Here is a 19,549-nt window from a genome sequence, read left to right on the forward strand (position 1 = left end):
ACATAATTTTTTATATTTTGTAATAATGCTGTAAAGGGGGGTGGGCGTTGACGATTGCATGTTAGCAACACTCTAAAAAAGTAGGCTCTATAAAACAACACATGCACACACACATATTGTGAATTCGTTTTTAACTGCATTTACCGGTAGCTATTTATTCAGTATTATGCATTTAGTATATTTTATTCTATGACTGTATTAGCTATTAATAATCATTGAATAGGCCTGCATTTTTTTAATCAATCAACTTTTCGTCATGTTCGCCATGTTGGATATCTCGATTTTTCGGCGCGTGGATTTGGAAATAGTGGCTAGCCTATAGGAGTTGCGATGTTGAACAAACAAAAAAAAGCGTGTCGACGTGGAACATGACAGCTAACAAGTCTAAAGTGGTAATGAAGGATTTTGCTAAGTTATTTTAATATTCAATAAAATTAGACGCTATATTAGCCTACAGCACAGACAACATAGTTCACTCAAGGTTGCAATTAGGCCTATATGTAAAATAATTATTGAAAAATTATGTTAAAATTATAGGCGCTACATAATATAAAATATATCAAAATTATAGAAAACTTTAGGATTATTTTTCCACCTTGAATGCATAACACGGAAGGAGCTTGCACTGGCTGTATCCAAATGCATCGATTGGCTGCTTTAGCGCCATATTTAATTCTTGACATAGAATCGAGGCCGTACGGGATATTACTTACAGTGCGTTGAGTGTATTGTAGCCTACTGTTGTTCAGCCAACGAAAGAACTTGTAGGCTATATACTCAGACAAAAACTCCATAAAATAGTTTTAGAAGTTGTGAAAATTACGTTATCCTGAACCTTACAGTGCGTGCCATTGTAAAGACTGTTGTGAACGTGTCGTGTCGCCTTCACCTTGTGGTGGCTTGGAATTCCAAGGGGAATCGACATGTTTAGATGCAAGTCAGATATCCGATCTATATCTGATTTAAAATCACATTTGGAAGTGGCTCAGAACGGATGCCAAAAAAATCGGATCTCGTGCGGATTTTTGTGTTTACACGTGTGTAACAAATTCCGATCTGTGTCATGTGAGTAAAAAAATCTTTTTTTGTGCCAATGTAATGTTTATCCCTCACAACCTCGTTTTCATCTGCCTTAATTACCAACTGCCCATAGCCTATATTATAAAATAAGAGGAGTGTTGCTAAAATTGATATATTGGCATAATGAAGATGTCCCTTTGGAACAGACGTGGAGAATGTGAATCTGTGGTGCCTTAAAAGGCTGCCTAGGTAGAAAGCTTACTAGATTTTGTAACAGTTGGCCTAATGGTGTCTCAGACCAACATTGTTTTCTGTAAGCATCACTTCAACCTTACTGTTCTCAAGGGGCTGTGTCTGAGTTTGCTGGGAAGAGCCGAGACTCCTGCGTGGTGTGTTCATGGAATACCTTCCTGTGGATCCCGTCCTGTCCCAAACATCCAAGGGCAGGACTTCCTGCTGTGCAGCTTGGGGCTTTGAAACCGAGGTCCAAACTGCTCTCCAGAGAGTTCTCAGGATCAGGCTTCCACATACTCAACAAGCCAAAAGGGAGCAGCCGTGGAAAACACCTCCTATGACACCAGGCATGCTCCAGTTTACATGACATGCACACTCACACATACGCAAACACCCTAAATAGCTCTCAATCCTATTTTTATACTCTTTTGTGTTCACACTCTTATAAATGCGCACACATTTTTTGTAGAGACTACATGCTGTAGTTTTATAGACAAACACCTGCTTTCCCAGCAACATGTGTTTCTGTTCCCTTTTTGGTAAATTGGTTGATTTAATTTAAAACTTGTCTCTTTAAAAAAATGCATTACTCATGATATGTTTTTCATGGTCTTTCGTGTTTCTGTTATGGGAGTCAATAGGGAACATCTGCAAGTTCCCGATAATTGTCTTAGTCATACGAGGATGGTTTCCAGAGGTTTTGCTTAGAAAGTCTGACTTTGTCCATCATGGACAAAGTACATCAAATGCTATCTAAACGGTGACTCAGTGTGGTAAAAGAATAATGTTTATAAAGATAACTTGTGTGTGTGTGTGTGTGTGTGTGTGTGTGTGTGTGTGTGCTTTTGTGTGTGTGTGTGTGTGTAGTTTGACCAGTTAATAGATCATAACATGTTTCATCATTTCTGTCATTATGGCTTTATATTAATATCATAAAGAGCTGGTCTTCTGTCTATTTCTGATTTTCAATGTGTTGTGTTAACATTTGAGCAATCCGTTTTGCTTTTTATCAGATAAAATATTCAGTCAAAGTACTATTGAAGCCACAGGAACAAGCGACTCTGGCTGTTGATGTGACTCACTCCTCAATCAAAAGGAAAAGCAAGGGAGGAAAGACATTCCAGATGTCAACAGTGAACTCTACACAGCTCCGGTCTGTGGCCACAAGAGCTTTGTGTACCTGTCCTGCTAAATCCATTATGAATCTCCTGTACGGGGCTTCGCACAGCCAGAGAATTCTCGGAAGCCTTTCAATCAAGTGTGTTGCTGCGTTGCATTGCTCTGCTGCTTTGTGCCAGGCTTCTCCGGAACTTTCAGAATGTGACATTTACGTTAGATGCTGTTTGGGAATTCCAGTAGCCAAGGTGTGGGAACCGCACTGAGCCTTGATGCGGGAAGCGGACTGACTTTTATATTTCTTGATAGTAGATGCACTGCAGATCGCATTGTGAGATTTGGACCTATAAAAAAAAGTTTGATTTCTTCATCCAACTAACAAATGAAATGGGTTTTAGATGCAAGTTGTTCTAGACTGAGGTAAGCCAGATGGAATAGTGTAGGGAGTAACAAATAGCAGGAGGTTTGGCTTGCTTCAAGAGAGCATACACTGCATGTAGGTCTCTCCGGACTTCTCTCTGAAAGCCGCAGCAGGCGAACATGTAGCGTGTTGAGTTTCATGTGTAATGTTTCAGGAAAAGGCCTTTTTTATGAGACCTGAGGTCTTGCAGAATCGGTTGTACAGCTAGCAATGGTAGTTGCAACTATCCAGATCCATTTAAATCAAATTTTCAAGGACGTTCAAATTGAATATGCTCAATTAGTGACAATTAGGAGTCTGTGTGTGTGTGTGTGTGTTCATTTGTGTGTTGAATGGATCAGGTGATCTTTGGAAATCTGAGAGTTGGACTGTTTCAGCCAATGCTAAATCTATTGTGAAGCGCAATACGCGTTTCCTCTAATGAGTATTGATATGCGGTGTGCAGCGAACAGGCTGCGTTCTTTCTCTTTGCGTATTCCATTTGATGTCCTGCTTTTTTGTGCCAAACAAAATGCACTCTGCAGACTATCATGAGACCTCAAGAGTGTCATGTTTCATTGTCTGAAAGATGTTGAACAACAGCCACTTACTTTAAGAGAAACACAAATCTGAAAAGCAAAGGGCTTTATAAGAGGGAAAATAAATGATCACAGAAATCATTCTTGTAAACACAGCGTGATAGCCTATGTATTTATTTAGTGTGTTTGTGCATGTGGAAGCACTTTATGATTTGTCTCCAAGAGGCACAGGAAGGATCAGTTGTGAAGTGGTAATTTGATAAGCACGTAAACTGTTTTTTTCATCATTTTATATTAATTTCGGGTACTGGTCAATGATTGTTAACCTGTTGAATGTGTTTCCAGCAATTTCTATTAACAAGCCACTGTGAAAGCTTTTCTCATCAACTGCATGTAAATGCCGTCCTCTTGTGGTTAATAGTGGTAATGCAAAGAATTGTTTCCTCATTTATACATGTAGTGTGGATCAGAATTATATATTACCAGAATACATTTTTCAGAATATATTATTATTAAATAATTAAATTATCTAATTTATAGATATTATAGGCATTCAGCAAACTACTTTCATGGCTCATATCACACCGCATACAGTGTTTGCTTTCTCTGTCATTGTCTTATGTCTTAGTTATTGATTTGTGTTGAAAATGACTTTTCATATGAGTTGAAAACTCATGACTTCAGTTTTATTATTACTGTAATGTTGTTACAGTGTTTGCTAGGTCTAATGTTTTTTACTTTTTTTCTCTCTTAAAGGAGGCTTTAAGATAATATTCAGATAAAATTATATATAAAAAAAAATCAAACCAATTTTTCAAGTCCACGATGGGCAACGATTAATCGCATCAAAAATATTAGTTTGTGTTTAAATAATATATGTATGTGTACTGTGTATAATTATTTTGTATATATAAATACACACACATGCATGTATATATTTAAGAAAAATGTGTTATTTATATATAAAATATTTATATATAATATAAATATATACATGCAAATAGTGTTTAAATGATATATGTATGTGTATAATTATTTTGTATATATAAATACACACACATGCATGTATATATTTAAGAAAAATTTGTTATTTATATATAATATAAATATATACATGCAAATAGTTCTTAAATATATATATATATATATATATAATATATATTAAATATATATATATATAATATACAGATATTAAATATATATATATATATATATATTTAAGAACTATTTGCATGTATATATTTATATTATATATAAATAACAAATTTTTCTTAAATATATACATGCATGTGTGTGTATTTATATATACAAAATAATTATACACAGTACACATACATATATTATTTAAACACAAACTTTTATTTTTGATGCGATTAATCATTGCCCATCCCTAATGCATATATTATATCATGTAGATTAATTTAATGGGACCACTGTTAATTATATAGAACCATGTTATAGTTCGTGTGACAATATATAGGGTGATGTTCTTTAAATAAATTATCTTTAAGTGCATGTGGGGTCATTTCTGAGAACAGCACAGTTATAAGTTCCAGATGAGTAGGTGTTGAAATGCGTGTTTAATGTGATGTTTAACACATTTATTGATTCTCATGAGAGATCACTGGTTACCACAAGCAAAGCAGGGGCCGATGCTAATTAGATAATTGGACAGATTAACCAGATGGATTGTTGTTGTCAAGATCAGTGACATACTTTCATTATAATATGTTAACATAGGTCACCAGGAACATGTGTTGAGTGTGTCCCTGTGTGAGCTTTCACTGTTTTGTTACAGGCATTTGAACTCAAAAGTATCTGTTATAGGCCGTTTCATAAGCATTCTGGCTTAAGCTTTGGGTAATAGATTCATTCGCTATGTTATAAAGCTTCAGAAACAGCAAGGTGCTGGAAAGTATACAGCATGATCGTGCTCACTGTGACTTTTGTTTTTACTGACCCCGCACCCCACCCCACCTTCGTCTAGGGTGACCTAAATTACACCACCCAAGAAATGTTTTCACAAGAACATCTGTCTTCAATTTCACCTAAACCAGCCACAGCCATCCTGATCATTATTCACAGACAATGAATGACCCGTGTATTTTTATGTGACTCTATTACATTACATCATTTTCGTTTATATGGCCCTCAGATATACCTATTGATAGACACAGAACATTGTGCAACATTGAGACTGGGTCTATGCTGGATATTTCTCCTTAATACAGCCAAGATTTTGGCAAGAAGAAATACATTTCAAATTTCTCCCTTGCCCCTCATTTGCACTGTTCTGAATTTGGCCACTAGTGGGAACTCTATGACTTTAAGTTCAGCACGGTTTCTTTTTCTGGGTTTTGTGTAGTATAATTACATTAAGTGCCCAAAACATGAAGCCATTTTCACAAATAAGCTTTAATAAATATGTGCATTTTTATCTACAAAATTATCAACAGTATTTTGTTATGCAATGCAAAGTTTTAGCATTGGGATTTTCTTTTTGTATTTATTTGTTGTAGATTTTTTTTTTTCTGTTCACATCAGAATATAAAAAAGTAAACCCTTAAAAGTAAGATCCTCAAGCAGTGTTTCTCAAGAGTGAACATAAACATCCTCTGAAATCTAATTCTTTGTAGTACACTGCAGTGCGTCTGAGCAGAGTGAGTGGGCTACGGCTCCAGCTGTGAGGTTCCGAGTCTGTAAGCGGTCATGTTTGTGCACCGGACTCTCCTGAGCATCGTTTCACGCATGTCTGACCACCCTTTCCACCGTGCCAGACTGTCTCAACACCTCTGAGTCTCCTTGCTCGACATGGGACTGCAGTTTCAAACGTTAGCCACAGCAAACGTACATCAGTAAATCAGCTCACAGCCATGACAGATGCATAGAGGACCTGTTACATAGTCACCTGAGAGAGAATGTTAAAATGTCTGATTGTGTGCGAGTGTGTTTACTGTTCATGCAATGGATGGAGACACAATCCCCACGTCCAAACCTACCTATATATATATATATAAAAACAGCCTTTTCCTTTTTGGAAAGTTTACGTTTTAAAGTCCACCTGTAGACAATAATTGTATCTCTTAAAAATCCAATTTGATCACCAAAAATGAATGCTTAAATGCAGCTACACCCTTTCCTCATTTAGTATGCGCGGGTCTATGAATATGCAAATTAGCCCCACCTCCACTCACTCACTCCAGCTCAGAGATCCAAGATCACACACTGACGTGATTGGTTACAAGGTAGTTTGTGACGTCAGAAACACCAGCGATTTCAAACCACTTTTATGAGACTGTCTTTGGTTCACTGGAGATTTAAGGAGAAAATACTCTGCAATGGTGTTGACTTATGAATTTGCACATGGTTTGTCTTAAAGCATATTAAAATACCACATATACTTATAAACAACACTAAAAGCTTGACTTTCACTTCATTTCAGTCAATTTATGTCTTTTAACATTAGTCAAATAATCTCTTTAATTGTCATCTTAAGATAAATTATCAATAATAATTATGTGTGTGTGTTGAGATATTTGTGAACATTTCTAACTAAAATGGCTGCTGCGATCAAGGTTTTTTGCTATTTAATGTGATTGGGTGGATATTTTTTGGTTAAATTAAATCATAAAGTCAATGTAGCAATGTTAAGTAAGAGTGGACTCATCTGAAAACTCAAATTATGTCTTTATTATTTTTATTTAAAATTATAGTTGACTAGATTAAACAAGTGTGAAACAAAAAAAAATACAATATAGCTTAATAGGAGTTATTTTTTTATTTAGTTCACTTCATAAAATGTTGTAGACACAAATGATACTCCTTTTAGAATGGCGTGTGGGTGTGTGCGCGTGCGCATGTATTTAGAGCCTCTAATGAGTTTCCATGCTGTATCCCAGCGTAGTGTGTATTCAGTAGTAGAGCTCAGCATGAGTTCTCTCTCTTTCTCTCATTCTCTCCCTCTTTCCCCTGGGTCAGCCTCCTTTCACTCAAGCGTGTCTAACAAGGAGGAAAACAGAAGAGACACTGCCCCCATAAGAAAACAGGACATCAACACACTCTATCAAATCAATGACAGCTCCTACAAATCCTCTCCACATCCTATTGCAACTCTCTATACATCCTTTCCCTCAATCTTTTCCCTGACTAGCAGTTTGATCTTTATTCTTGCAACAACAAAAAAAGACATCCTCCCATCCATCCTCCAAAGTTTTGACATTATCCTCTGTTCTCTTTCCTCATCGTCCTTCATTCAGACTTTAAATAATCATAGAACAGGCTTCATTATTGTGTAACACCCTCTTATGTTTTTACACATATCTTCAATACGCTAATATAATATGTGCAGGACATGTTTGTGCTTTTGAAACATTTGAACCCTCATCAGAGATGACAGTCAGGGGGTGTTGAGGGTGTACGACACCATGGCATCCTCATGGGTATGTGTGTACAAGCGCGTGTTTACATGTTGCTTGTGGGTTGTTACGCGTGTGATAGACAAGACTCCCCTCTGCCTCAACCCACCACACTTTCCACCGCTCCCCCGGAACGTAAACAGTCTGCACCATAGGAATGTTATCCCAAACCCACTAATTTGCCTTGATTACATTAATATTTTTCAACCGAAATTGCCCTTTTCCCCTTCCTATTGCTTGTGTTTATTTTTTTTCTCTCTCCTTCTCCTCTTCTCCTGCCTGTTCATTGCGTTCTCTATTAGGACTAAATTAGAGGCCATTAGCTGGCAGACGGATGCCCTGCAGTTCCGGTCTGGCTGTGAGCTGGAGCTCGGGGTATTGTGGGCAAGACGGAGTAACTCTCAGGAGATCCTTGCTGGATGGAGTCACACCGGGGTAAAGGGGGAAAAGAGGGAGCGAGGTAAAGATAAAGAAAACGATAACGAGTGAGTCAAGAGTGAGTAATTGCTGCTTTCAGGCATCAACAATTTCTTGTACTTCCTCCTTAAGCTGTCATTGTCTTGGCCCGTAGATTAGATGAGGTATCATGATGAGAACCCAACATAGTTTTCGACAGAATTCTACGTGATATCAGGGTCTTTAAAAAAAAAATCCAATTCAGTTTATGAATTTGCTTTTGAATTGAGGCTGCAAACATGATGCAGAATTGAAAATTAATTGAAGTTTAAAGAAATGCATATAACTGTCATTTTAACTCAAAATGTGTGGTTTGCAATGACAAACTTGAAAGTCCCCTTCAAGGAAAGTCTGTTCAATCAGCAGCCATATTTGCAACGCCTCCAGGCAGTTATTTCGGGCATCCAAGATCTAGTCTTATCTACTTGAATGGGAAAAACCTGAAATCTTAAAAAACTACTAGCTGAATTTACAATTAAATTTCAAATCAGTTAAAATCAGTTACAAACATATGTTGTTCCTGGAACAAAATTTTTGTCTGCCCATAAGTTATCCTTAAAATCAGATGGAACTGATATGTAAATAACACTGATACAGAAGCAGCTAACCCTGGTTGCAAGCCTAAACTTGACATAAACTAAACTTGTCCCTCAAATCTGATTGGTTGATTGGAATTTTGAATTTGGTTGATCCAGGAACATGTTGTACTTGGTGAAATCATGTTAACTGTCTCGGGAAACATACTGACTGTTTCTATAGCAACCGGAGCTTCTAATAGCAGCTGCTGTGACGCGATGACTTTATCAATCAGCGATTGGCTCCTTTAATTGGACTTATTCCACCATATTGCACTTTCTCCCATTCAAAAGTAAAGTGAGTGCAACGTCTTTCTATTTATAAAGTATTTGCAAACTTTCAGTTAACTCCAATTCATGTCATTCCCATTCATGTCATTCCTGACATTTGTCAGTTCAGTTTTGTGTTGCTTAAATTGGTTTGCCTAGAATTTGAATTGAATTGATCACACTCCACAAGGACTTGAGCCTTCTGAATTACATTTCAAATAAGGTTTCACTTTATTTTGATGGTCCCTTTAACAAATTCATTTGACTATAAGTAACATTGCACCTACATGTCTACTAACTCTCATTAGAGTGTTTGTAGAGTAGAGTATTAGTAGACTGGTAGGGTTAGGAGTTAGAAGTTACTTCTAGTCAGTAGAATGTCTGTTGGAGGAACATCACAATAAAGAGTTTGCAGAAATTAAGCAGACATTATTACTTTACTAATACTTTAATAAGAGTTAGTTGAAATGTATTTACAAAGTTACTTTGTTTAATGTTTAAAAGGGACCATCAAAATAAAGTGTTACCAAAAACTTTGAAACCAGGATGTCAAGGATGTTTGGCTTGAATAAAATGATTTACTATTTAAAATATTACCTAGAAATAAATTATGGAAAAAATATAAATTAAATTACATTTCCAAAATGACTCTTATTCACTGATTTTTAAAAAAAATTCTACATCCTTATATTCAAATTTGAATTAAATTTCAAATATCCTACCGTAATATCAATTCAATTCAAATTCATTAATTGAATTAGAGTTTTAAAAAACATTATGAGTTTATCTCTGCTATTGAAAAAAAATTCCTTACCGTACTGAGCTGAATGCTGTACAGGTTATGTTCAGTGAATATTTCCTCTTGCCATAGAAGTTCAACAGCAGGTGTTGTTCTGTTTTCTAACTTGAGCGCAGCAGCTGGCCTAGGCTGGATAAACTTTCTTTCTTCGTTTTTACCACAATCGTATTACCATTCAGACCTTATCCACTCCACTGACGGCAGGTGATTTTTCAATCCCAACACTACGTATTGATGCTGTAATGTCATTTATCCACTGATGGTGTGTACAGACACGGAATCAGGAAGAGCAACCGCTCTATAAAATGTCAGGCATAATAGTCTTTTTAGGAACAGACAGGCCTTGAATTCTTGAGCCGATTCATTCACAAGATATTCGAATTTCACAGCGTTTTGCTCTCTGATAGCCTTCCAGCTGTTTGGTGAAAGGTTTTACTATCAGTTGAGTTTGTGCTTTGGTGGAGAGGGTCGTCTTTCAGTGGCACCTCCAACGTTTCGTTGAAAAGGGTCAAGTCCAAGATGTTGCGGCACAAGGCAAAGTGCCAAGAGAAACTCTAGTGCTCTATACACCATCCCCCAGATCTTTCTCTCAGGGTCATGCAAAATAAAAAAAACACACCAACCCCCTTTTAATTGTTTCTGAGTACAAATGTTTGTGTCTTGTTTGTCAGGACAAACAAATGATGAAGTAAACATCAAGTTATTCACCTCTCTTGGTAATGAAAACAAATTTGAAAAAAAAAAAAACACGGCATGTGAGTCCTTCCAAACTGGAACAAACTGCACAGATTTTAATGGCCATTCCAGAGCAGTGCTGGCAAGCATTAGGAGGTTTTAGATGTTGAGTTAGACGTTTGAGTTTGGAGTAGCATTAAATAAAAGGATTCATGTCTGCAAACCTCTGTGTCATATGGAATTATGTTGATTCAGATGTTCACATATGGACTGAATATTCCCTATTGAAAAATAAACGTAGTTGTGCTATTAGTTTACAAATACAAACTATCAGCATGTTTGAAACTCCAATTTGCTTGCCTTGTTGGGTCAAATAATTCCCCAAATAATCTGGACGGTGGTTTAGTGCCGGTTCAGGTCAGTTCAGGAAGATGTTGGTGTCGTGCGTGTGCTCTGCGTGTGGAAGTTCATTCAGACCACTCTGTGGGGATTTGAACCACTTGAATCCTGCCACTTTTATCTCTTCCAGCTTTTCCTATCTGCTGTCTGTAATTGCAGACTTCCAATCATGCTGTTTACACTGGAGGACTTTTTTTTAAAACATCTTCACCCTCCTTTCCCCTCACAGAGCTTCCACCATCCAATTATTTCAGAGATGACATTAGACTCTTCCGTCCACGTCTTACTCAGGAGTGTGAGGACTGTTTTTTTTCTTGGTGATGACCAAGGGCAGGGGTGTCGAACTCAGTTCAGCTCCAACCCTAATTAAACACACCTGAACCAGCTAGTCAAGGTCTTCAGGATTGCTAGAAACTTCCAAGCAGGTGTTTTGGACCTGGAACTACAGTACACTCTGCAGGACAGAGGAGCAGATTTTGACACATGTGCCGAAGGGTGTCCAATTAGCCATTTTAGGTTTTAAAAGGATGCTCATGAGTGCCCCATATGCAGCATAAAGCCACAAATATGTCAGAAAGCTGGAGGATTTCAGTAACAGCAACATTGTAATGTCCTGGAAAGACAGTAACACTCCTTCTATGAAAATAAACACTTCGTCTGAAGTTTCTGAAGGCCATTTCCTCTATAAACGTATAATAGTTCCTCTTTTTTTTGAGGATCACTTTATACAAACAATGAGTTCTTGAACCTTTATATGGTTGCGCACTGTTCAGAATTGAATCGAGAATCCTTTTAAATTATGTAGCAAACATGAAGAATTGCAATTTTAATGTAAGTAGAATTTAAATGAATTGAAATTCAATTAAATTTATTTTAAACTGGAAAAGAAAAGTTTTTTTTTCCCAGACAAACTTTGAGTGAAAACTTGACAAAGCTTTGTTTGAAACTTTTAAACAAGGTTTAAAAATGTTTTAAGATAGATAGATAGAAAAATAGATTTCCCAGAATACATTACCTGTGTTGAAATTATTTTAATACATTTGTCTTTGATTCATTCTTATACAACTTATAAGACTAGCATGCAATACCGAATGCAACCCATCAAACCACAGAAGGTTTTTTATGCTCTGAGCAATTTGAAAATTTGTTGTCACAACAGCACATTTCCCTGTAGTCCATTTTAAAGTAAGCCACACAAGAGCTGTGGTTATCCAGTATTTCACCACCTCAAAGCATGGAATGTAAGACATCTTGAGCTGTTCATGTGAGTGGATTACACTATATAATGATTGTATTGCGCAGTGTGTGAACTCGAACCTTGCCTTCTGTGTGCTGCGGTCTTTGGGGTGGCTGGCAGAAATGATATCCCCCTGAAACCGAAGCTGACAATTTCAGGCCCCAGAATTAGTCTACTGTATGTATGTATGTATGTATGTATGTCTATACTAAAATTCCTGATGTGAGAGGGTTAAATGTGAAAGAGTGGTCATAGCTGGCTCTCAGGCTGACGTCGAAGAGCCAGGCTAAGCTTTGCATCACACTAAATTGGAGTGTGAAGATGGCCATATTGGCCTGTGTCATGGAACAGTTGAGCTCACTGCTCGCTAAATCATTAGTCAATCTGGAGCTGTTTCAATGTTATAAGCTTCAGAGAGTGAGAACAATCTGTAGGGTCTGTCATTTGAAATTAAAGATGAAGTATATAAGACCCAGCTCCATGGTTTTGGAGTGACAAAACAAATAAACAGACTTGTGAGTGTGTGTTTTATCCTTGTGGGTCGGATGTGCAGTTAATGCAGCTAGGTCAGTGTGGACCGTATGTGTTCACAGAATGTGTACGTGCCTGGGAACTAGACCGCAGGTGTGGCCAGAGAATCTCTCATTATGTCATCCAGAGTGTTGATAGATTTTCTCTACTGGAAGTGCAGGCGAGAGAGGAAAGATGTATTTTAATACACTCAATTGTAATTTCAAGTGGAACCTGATTAGTAAATACCAGAGATGCATGTTTTCAGCCTGTGGTTTGAGATTGCTGTCATACTGGGAGTTTTGAGCAAGGTCAGACTCAAAGGTCATGCAAGGGCAGTTTGACAGGAAATTAAAGACAATAGGATACTGTCGGAGGTTATAGTGAGCTGGAGCGACGTACAGTCCAGTTTTTCTTTCATCCTGCACACATTCTGTCTCAAACACTGTATTTTCTGTTTCATGCAAAAACTGTATTGTATTGTAGCTTCAGTTGGATGAGGATCTTGTAGTTGATGTACAAAGTACCAACACAACAGAAGGTGAGACTTTTACATGTCTCTAAATGTGCACAGGGCTACAATCATCAGTCTTGTAATGTACTCTTGGCTTTAGGATTTAGATACATTTCTATACACTACCTAGTCTCTTTTACTCACCAAGGCTGCATTTATTTGATCAAACATACAGTAACAACAGTAATATTGTGAAATAGTATTACAATTTAAAATAACTGTTGTCGATGTTAATATAGTTTTAAATGAATTTAAATGAATTACTCTTTTTGGAAGTCCATCAAAGCGCATCCATCCATGAATAAAGTGCTAGATCTGGTGGGTTAATAAAGGCCTTCTGAAGTGAAGTGAAGTGATGTGTTGGTGTAAGAAAAATATCCATATTTAAAACTTTAGCTACTAAAATAACTGGCTTCCGGCAGACAGCTGTACGCAAGTCGACTTACGCCAAAAGAGTAACACTTGACTATGTATGACGTAGGAGTAGCGTAAGCTTTGACGCATCTCGCGGTTCAACCAAACAGGGCTGGGCAACCGCGTTCATCATTATGTTGTGCGTCAGGTCAAGGGTTACTCTTTCGCCATAAATCGATGCATGCTTATGACCGTCTGCCAGAAGCTGGGTTTTTTTAGTCTATTTAGTTTTAAATATGGATATTTTTCTTACATCGAACACATCACTTCACTTCAGAAGACCTTTATTAACCCGCCAGAGCCGTGTCGAGCACTTTATTCATGGATAGATGCGCTTTGATGGACTTCCAAAAATATATATTTTGAGTTGACTCCCATTATAAGGCTTGGAAGAGCCAGGATATTTTTTAATATAACTCTGATTGTATTTGTCTGAAAGAAGAAAGTCATATACACCTAGAAGGACTTCAGGGTGAGTGAGTCATGGCCATGGGCTAATTTTCATTTTTGGGTGAACTATCCCTTTAATTTATAATATATATATATAATCTTACTGCCCCCAAACTTTTGAACGATTAAAAAGTTTGACATTGAAGGCTATATTTTCATTTTTGAAAAATCCTTTATTTTATAATTTTTTTCAGAAATGTTTACATGGTACTATCATATAATGTTTACAATATATTGATTTTCAGTCGTGTGTGGTATACCTTGCCTAGACCAGAATCTCGTGAATTTAGAATTGCCCTCCTTCAAAATTCAATTTGAACTCCTAGGCACTGTCATTTAGAGTAAACTTACTGCAGCACACTTTATGTGTGGTCGTATGTCAAGAAATCCAAACGCCATTTGCAATGTATTCATTTATGCATATTTTGTGTTTATGTTAAGGTGTGGACCAGAGAACCTACATTTTCCCTAGATTTTGTCATTGTGAGCGTCACGTTAAGCTCATTTGAAAAGCTTGCTTCATCTCACATGGTTTCAATCGGCCGGTCAGTGGCTGTGGCTGGGGTGCAGACCTGCCCTATGTGCAGGGGAGCAGACGAATGCATTGAAACCAATACCTGGAGAGAATGCAGGGTAGATGGAGAGATCAGGGAATGCAGGAGGGGATGAAATGAAAGAGAGAGCCTCGGTTAATGAGGTCTAGCACACCAATGCTCCCGGCTCCATCAACACTCCCCATCACTCTATTCAAGTTGTTTTCATTAACTCTTGAGGGATGACACATGTTGAATAAGAGAGGAAATGCTTTTTCTTTTCCAACTATTTTTTTTTTATTATCTCAAGTCATCAGGGAGGCGCTGAACTCTTAGGCTCCTCCCCAGCGTTTCCCACGACATTTCATCCTGTTACATTCCTCCCACTCTGATGCAACATAGCATCTTTTCATTCTTATAAAACATTCATCACTCAGATGGGAGAGGCAGGACACCCTCGTTTGCTCTCTCACCATGTGTTTCGGCTCTCAGCGTGAAGAGGAAGGGATGAGCTGGTGGAGAGATGGAACACAAACAATGACAGTCTCTATTCTCTGTCACTGTTTCGGAACGGTCCGTTTTGTATAAGGCTGTGATTTCCAGATAAGTAATTCGTGGATGGGCCATTGTAGCTTCTCCACAGCAGAGAAGGTCGTTTTGGGTCAGAAGTCCACACATATTAGGAGAGGTTGACTTTTGGGTAAAACTCTAAAACACTGTTTGCTTATAGGGGTCCAGTGAACAGATCTGTCAACAGAGGCTTCTCAAAACTTCTCTACCTGGATTTACTAGATAGTCCATCCAATTAACACTTCTTAATGCCATTATTATATTCTTAACAAGCAGACTATTGAATTCCAGATCAATATGTTTTGAGTTGTGTAGATGAATATGAACATTACTGTGAATGACCCCTCTGCCCTTAGTTTTCTCAGCAGGGTTTATTGCGTGATGTGGACACATTTCCTGTTAACAGAAGCTAACAGTCTCCCACAAGAACATCATTTCATGATGTGATTCCTGTGGAAATCTGTTTCTGCCTCAGAGTAAAAATAAATAATGTTAAAAAAAAAAAAAAACATTTCCCGTAATTGTTACCGTTTCTCTCAGTTGACTTTATATGTTATATTTGCAACTATATTTTTTTGTAATGTGACTTTCTCACAATGTGATCTTCTTGTAATTGTGACTTTATGATTGTGTTGTGCACACTTAGCATGTTTGGTTCGATTGAAACAAACCCTGCTGCCATTGCTCTGTTATTCATTTGAATAAGTGAGCCAGACCTAACAAGTCAAGCGAACCGAACTACAGGTGTGAACACACCCTATATCTCACATTTGACTTTTTTCCTCACAAATCCAACTGTATTTTTTATAAATGTGACTTTTCCACAACTAGCTTTTTTCTCACAATTGTGACTACCTCTCTCAGTTGAGACTTGATATCTTACATCTGCAACTTTATTTCTTGTAATTGCAATTGCTCCGTTTATTGATATAACTCTTTATATCTATATAACTTTGTCCCACAGTTTCTCATAATTTTTTTGTCTCACAAAGCCTTGTGTTTTTGACTCGTAATTGTGACTTCATATCACATTTGTGACTATTTCTTGATTGACTTGTCATAATAACAGTATGGCTCAATTTTTTATTTCTCAGTTTTTCCTCACAATTACAACTTTATTTATAATAATTGTGACTATATATTGTTGTTGTGACTTTATTTAACTTAATCTAATAATTACTTTTTGTATTTATTTTTTTAGTTTTCATCATGACTAGATTCTGAATTCTAATTTGAATTATTCAATGCTAATGGACAACTTCATGTTAAGTGCAAAATTTGTTCTGCGACGAAGTAACATTTTCATTTGCAAGATAAGCTAATTTTTTTCCATGTTCTCAAAGAAAAAACTTTCCGACCAATAGGATATAAGGTTTTGATTCATGTGTCCACACCAATAATTTCATATAGATTTTGGGCAGTGCCAACATTAAATTAATACGAGGAATGTGTAAAAGCGAAGCAAACATTACCTGGTAAGCAATGGTACCTACAACAGCAGCACAGTAGAAGACATAAGCAGAACAGTGACTTATTAGCATTAGAGGGCAGTTTTAACTGTGAGTACCAGCAGTGAATGGGCCCTGTCTGCACTGATACGATCAACAGCAGAGCTGCATTTTATAACAAACAAGAGCTGCGATAAATGACGGGCTATTTACCCTGCACCGCAGACATAAACAATGGCCCTCATGGCTGTAGTCTGCTCATTTAGATATACTACCGCCATTATTTCAATTAAGGTTCAGTGCCAATGAATCCGTGGTTTTCCTGCTTGCCCGAATAGAGGAGGTAGGGGTGTAGACTAATTTTGCACATGCTGATAACCTACTATGTTTTTTTTGACAGAGACACTGTAAGTGGAGAATGATTTGTACTTGTTGCGCAAAGGACCCAAGAATGCTGCTCATAAAGTGGGTCGCAGAGGTGAGCTCTCAAAGATTTCAAGCACATGCTGTGAGTTGTACTTGGACTCTTTGTTGAGCACACATAAAATAAATATTTGAACCAAAAAGTGCTCCATCTTATTTAAAAAGTAACTTCTATGTCAGTTTTACGACCTCAGTATTTTAACATCAATGCGTTTTCTGATCTATGCTTTAAAAATTACATTTTGCTTTACTAAAATGTTGTTTTGTTGGTTAACACTCAGTAGTAGTAATTTAGCTTTTATTTTTACATGAAATATCCAATTTAATTTTACATCACACTCACAAAAAGGTTCAAGCTATTCAATATTCCATTCTGTGAGGTGTCATCTGATGTACGCCTGTGCTTTCTGTACCACTCTTATGGCGTCTTGAGTCTAGGCAGTGATGCATGGGAGCATTTAAGGCAGGAGTCAGACCTTGGAGCCACAGAGGCATGCACAGTACACAATCTCAGCCTTGAAGGAGCCAACGTCAACTCAACTAAATCCTCGAGGCATCTACCATTGAAGACAAGGACTCGCCGTTGTGTAATTGTGTCTGCACTCTGCAGTGACACACTCATTTCCTTAATCACTTAGACGCATTAATAAGCTTCAGTAAATAAACCACATTCAGTTCTATTCAGCAGATAAACTTCTTCTTTATGTGGAAAGTAAGTGAACGAGTTATCACTTTACATGGCAAAAGGATTTGTAAACATTACAATTTAAGTAGGCTGTGGGTTTATGTAGTCCCATGTGCTAAAGAGCGTTTTAAAGTAACAAGTAACTGTGCGCTTGGTTTTACCATGGTTAATTGGAGTTGTAGCCACAACTTCAAGCGAAGTAACTTGGCACATTAATGTAGCATTCAACTGATGTGCAGTCAGTATATTGGTACGATTACAGTGACTTCAATATGGCTCATCCAATCAAATTTACAGAACCTAGAATTGTCTTTTCATAATGGTCCACTTTTCCCAAATCCCTTAATGGCAAGACAGTTCACTCGTCTGCCCTATATTTGTAACTGTTCCAGCAGCTTTTTCCAGTCATGCTAGTATAGTATCTATACTTGAATGAGGAATAACCAAAATGTCAAAAAAAATTAAGATTACATTCATATACTAAAAATCCATATTTCGATAACACTTAAGTTTAGAGTCCATTTGTCACTATTAACTAGAAGCTTATTAGCATGCATGCATACTACTAGGATATTGGCTGTTTATTAGTACTTATAGATCACATATTTATGCCTTATTCTGCATGACCATATTCTACATCCTTTAATCCTATCCTATCCAATACCTAATCTTAACAACTACCTTACTACCTATTAATAAGCTGTAATTATGAGTTTGAGGCAAAAGACATAGTTAATAGTTAGTTAATAGTGAGTATTGGACCCTAAACTAAAGTGTGACACATTTGTTATTTAGTAAGGATATAAACTGACAATGGTATCATAAATCTTAGCTACTTCATTTGTGATCATTCAAAATGTGTGTGTGTTTTTTTTTTTAAGGGATTGGCCCTTAACTGTAAGGCCATACATAAATACAGCCGCCATATTTAGTGTTATGATTTCTCACTGATATGTTGGAATGGCCCATCCCCTGCCCTTATAATGTTTCTGAATTTCTTTCTTGGAATTTTTTTTTCCCTTAAAGTCAGCATGAAATGAAAATTCATCTATTTTCTAAGTGCATGCTATTGATCCTTTTGTGAACGATTTATGCATGCATGTTTCATTTTTTAAAAATAGTTTTGACCTCATAATTTTTAATTCATAATCAAAATGCCATAACTTACCGGTGAAACAGACTTCTCTCTAGTGATATATGCCGGACTTCTTCAATAATTTATTCAGCTTAAACCCTGCCTTATCATACCACAAGCTCGCATTTAAATCTGCCTCCGTCCAATCAACAACCATGTGAACAAAGTCCCCCGCCCTACAATCTTTTCCGATAATCTGTTGTATGTCACAGTGTGGAAAAAAATATCTGTCGTTACTTCCATTTCATTGTGGCTTTAAATCTCTGTAAATATGTTTTAGTTCTAAACGTTACAATGATAATTATTCTGATTACAGCTTCATCTCCTTAACTCTAAATGTCTGTTTCTAGTTTCCTCTGTTTCCAAAAAGACATTTATTGTGGGTTGTCATGTACAATATATATGAGGAAAAAAGGTCATGGTTTGCAAATATAACAATCACAAAGCCCAAGTGATTCGCGGTGCTCTTAAAGTGGAGTGTTTCATCTGTAGAGTTGCTTTTTTAGGGGAGCTTTAAGGAGGACAGTCTTTAGGGAGCTGAGGTTAGAGAGCTTAATGCAGGAATGGATGAACATCTCACACACACTCATGTACTAAAGCACTTTATTTTCTCTCTCTTCATTGAAAACAGAAGAATCCAGTGTTGTCTTGGTGAATCAACAAATCCACCACCACAAGATGACATTTGCAAATGTTCTTCACCTTTTAAAGACATTGCGATGTGTAATATGT

At 37.0% G+C, this 19,549-nt stretch overlaps 1 long non-coding RNA gene across 2 annotated transcripts in view; it reads left to right on the forward strand.

Moving 5' to 3' along the window:
- The first annotated feature begins 627 nt into the window (after positions 1–627).
- LOC306989266 overlaps positions 628–19,549 on the forward strand; it is a 41,433-nt gene continuing 22,511 nt past the window's right edge. The window contains exons 1-3 of one of the 2 annotated variants that reach the window (XR_013795609.1): positions 628–1,065; positions 1,366–2,077; positions 2,122–2,265. This is a non-coding gene — a long non-coding RNA (uncharacterized lncRNA). Of the gene's footprint in view, positions 1,066–1,365; positions 2,078–2,121; positions 2,266–19,549 lie in introns of those variants that run through there. The other variant, XR_013795610.1, reaches the window with a different exon arrangement.

The sequence above is a fragment of the Phoxinus phoxinus genome, assembly GCF_949152265.1.
Source record: "Phoxinus phoxinus genome assembly, chromosome: 21".
NCBI lineage: Eukaryota > Metazoa > Chordata > Actinopteri > Cypriniformes > Leuciscidae > Phoxinus > Phoxinus phoxinus.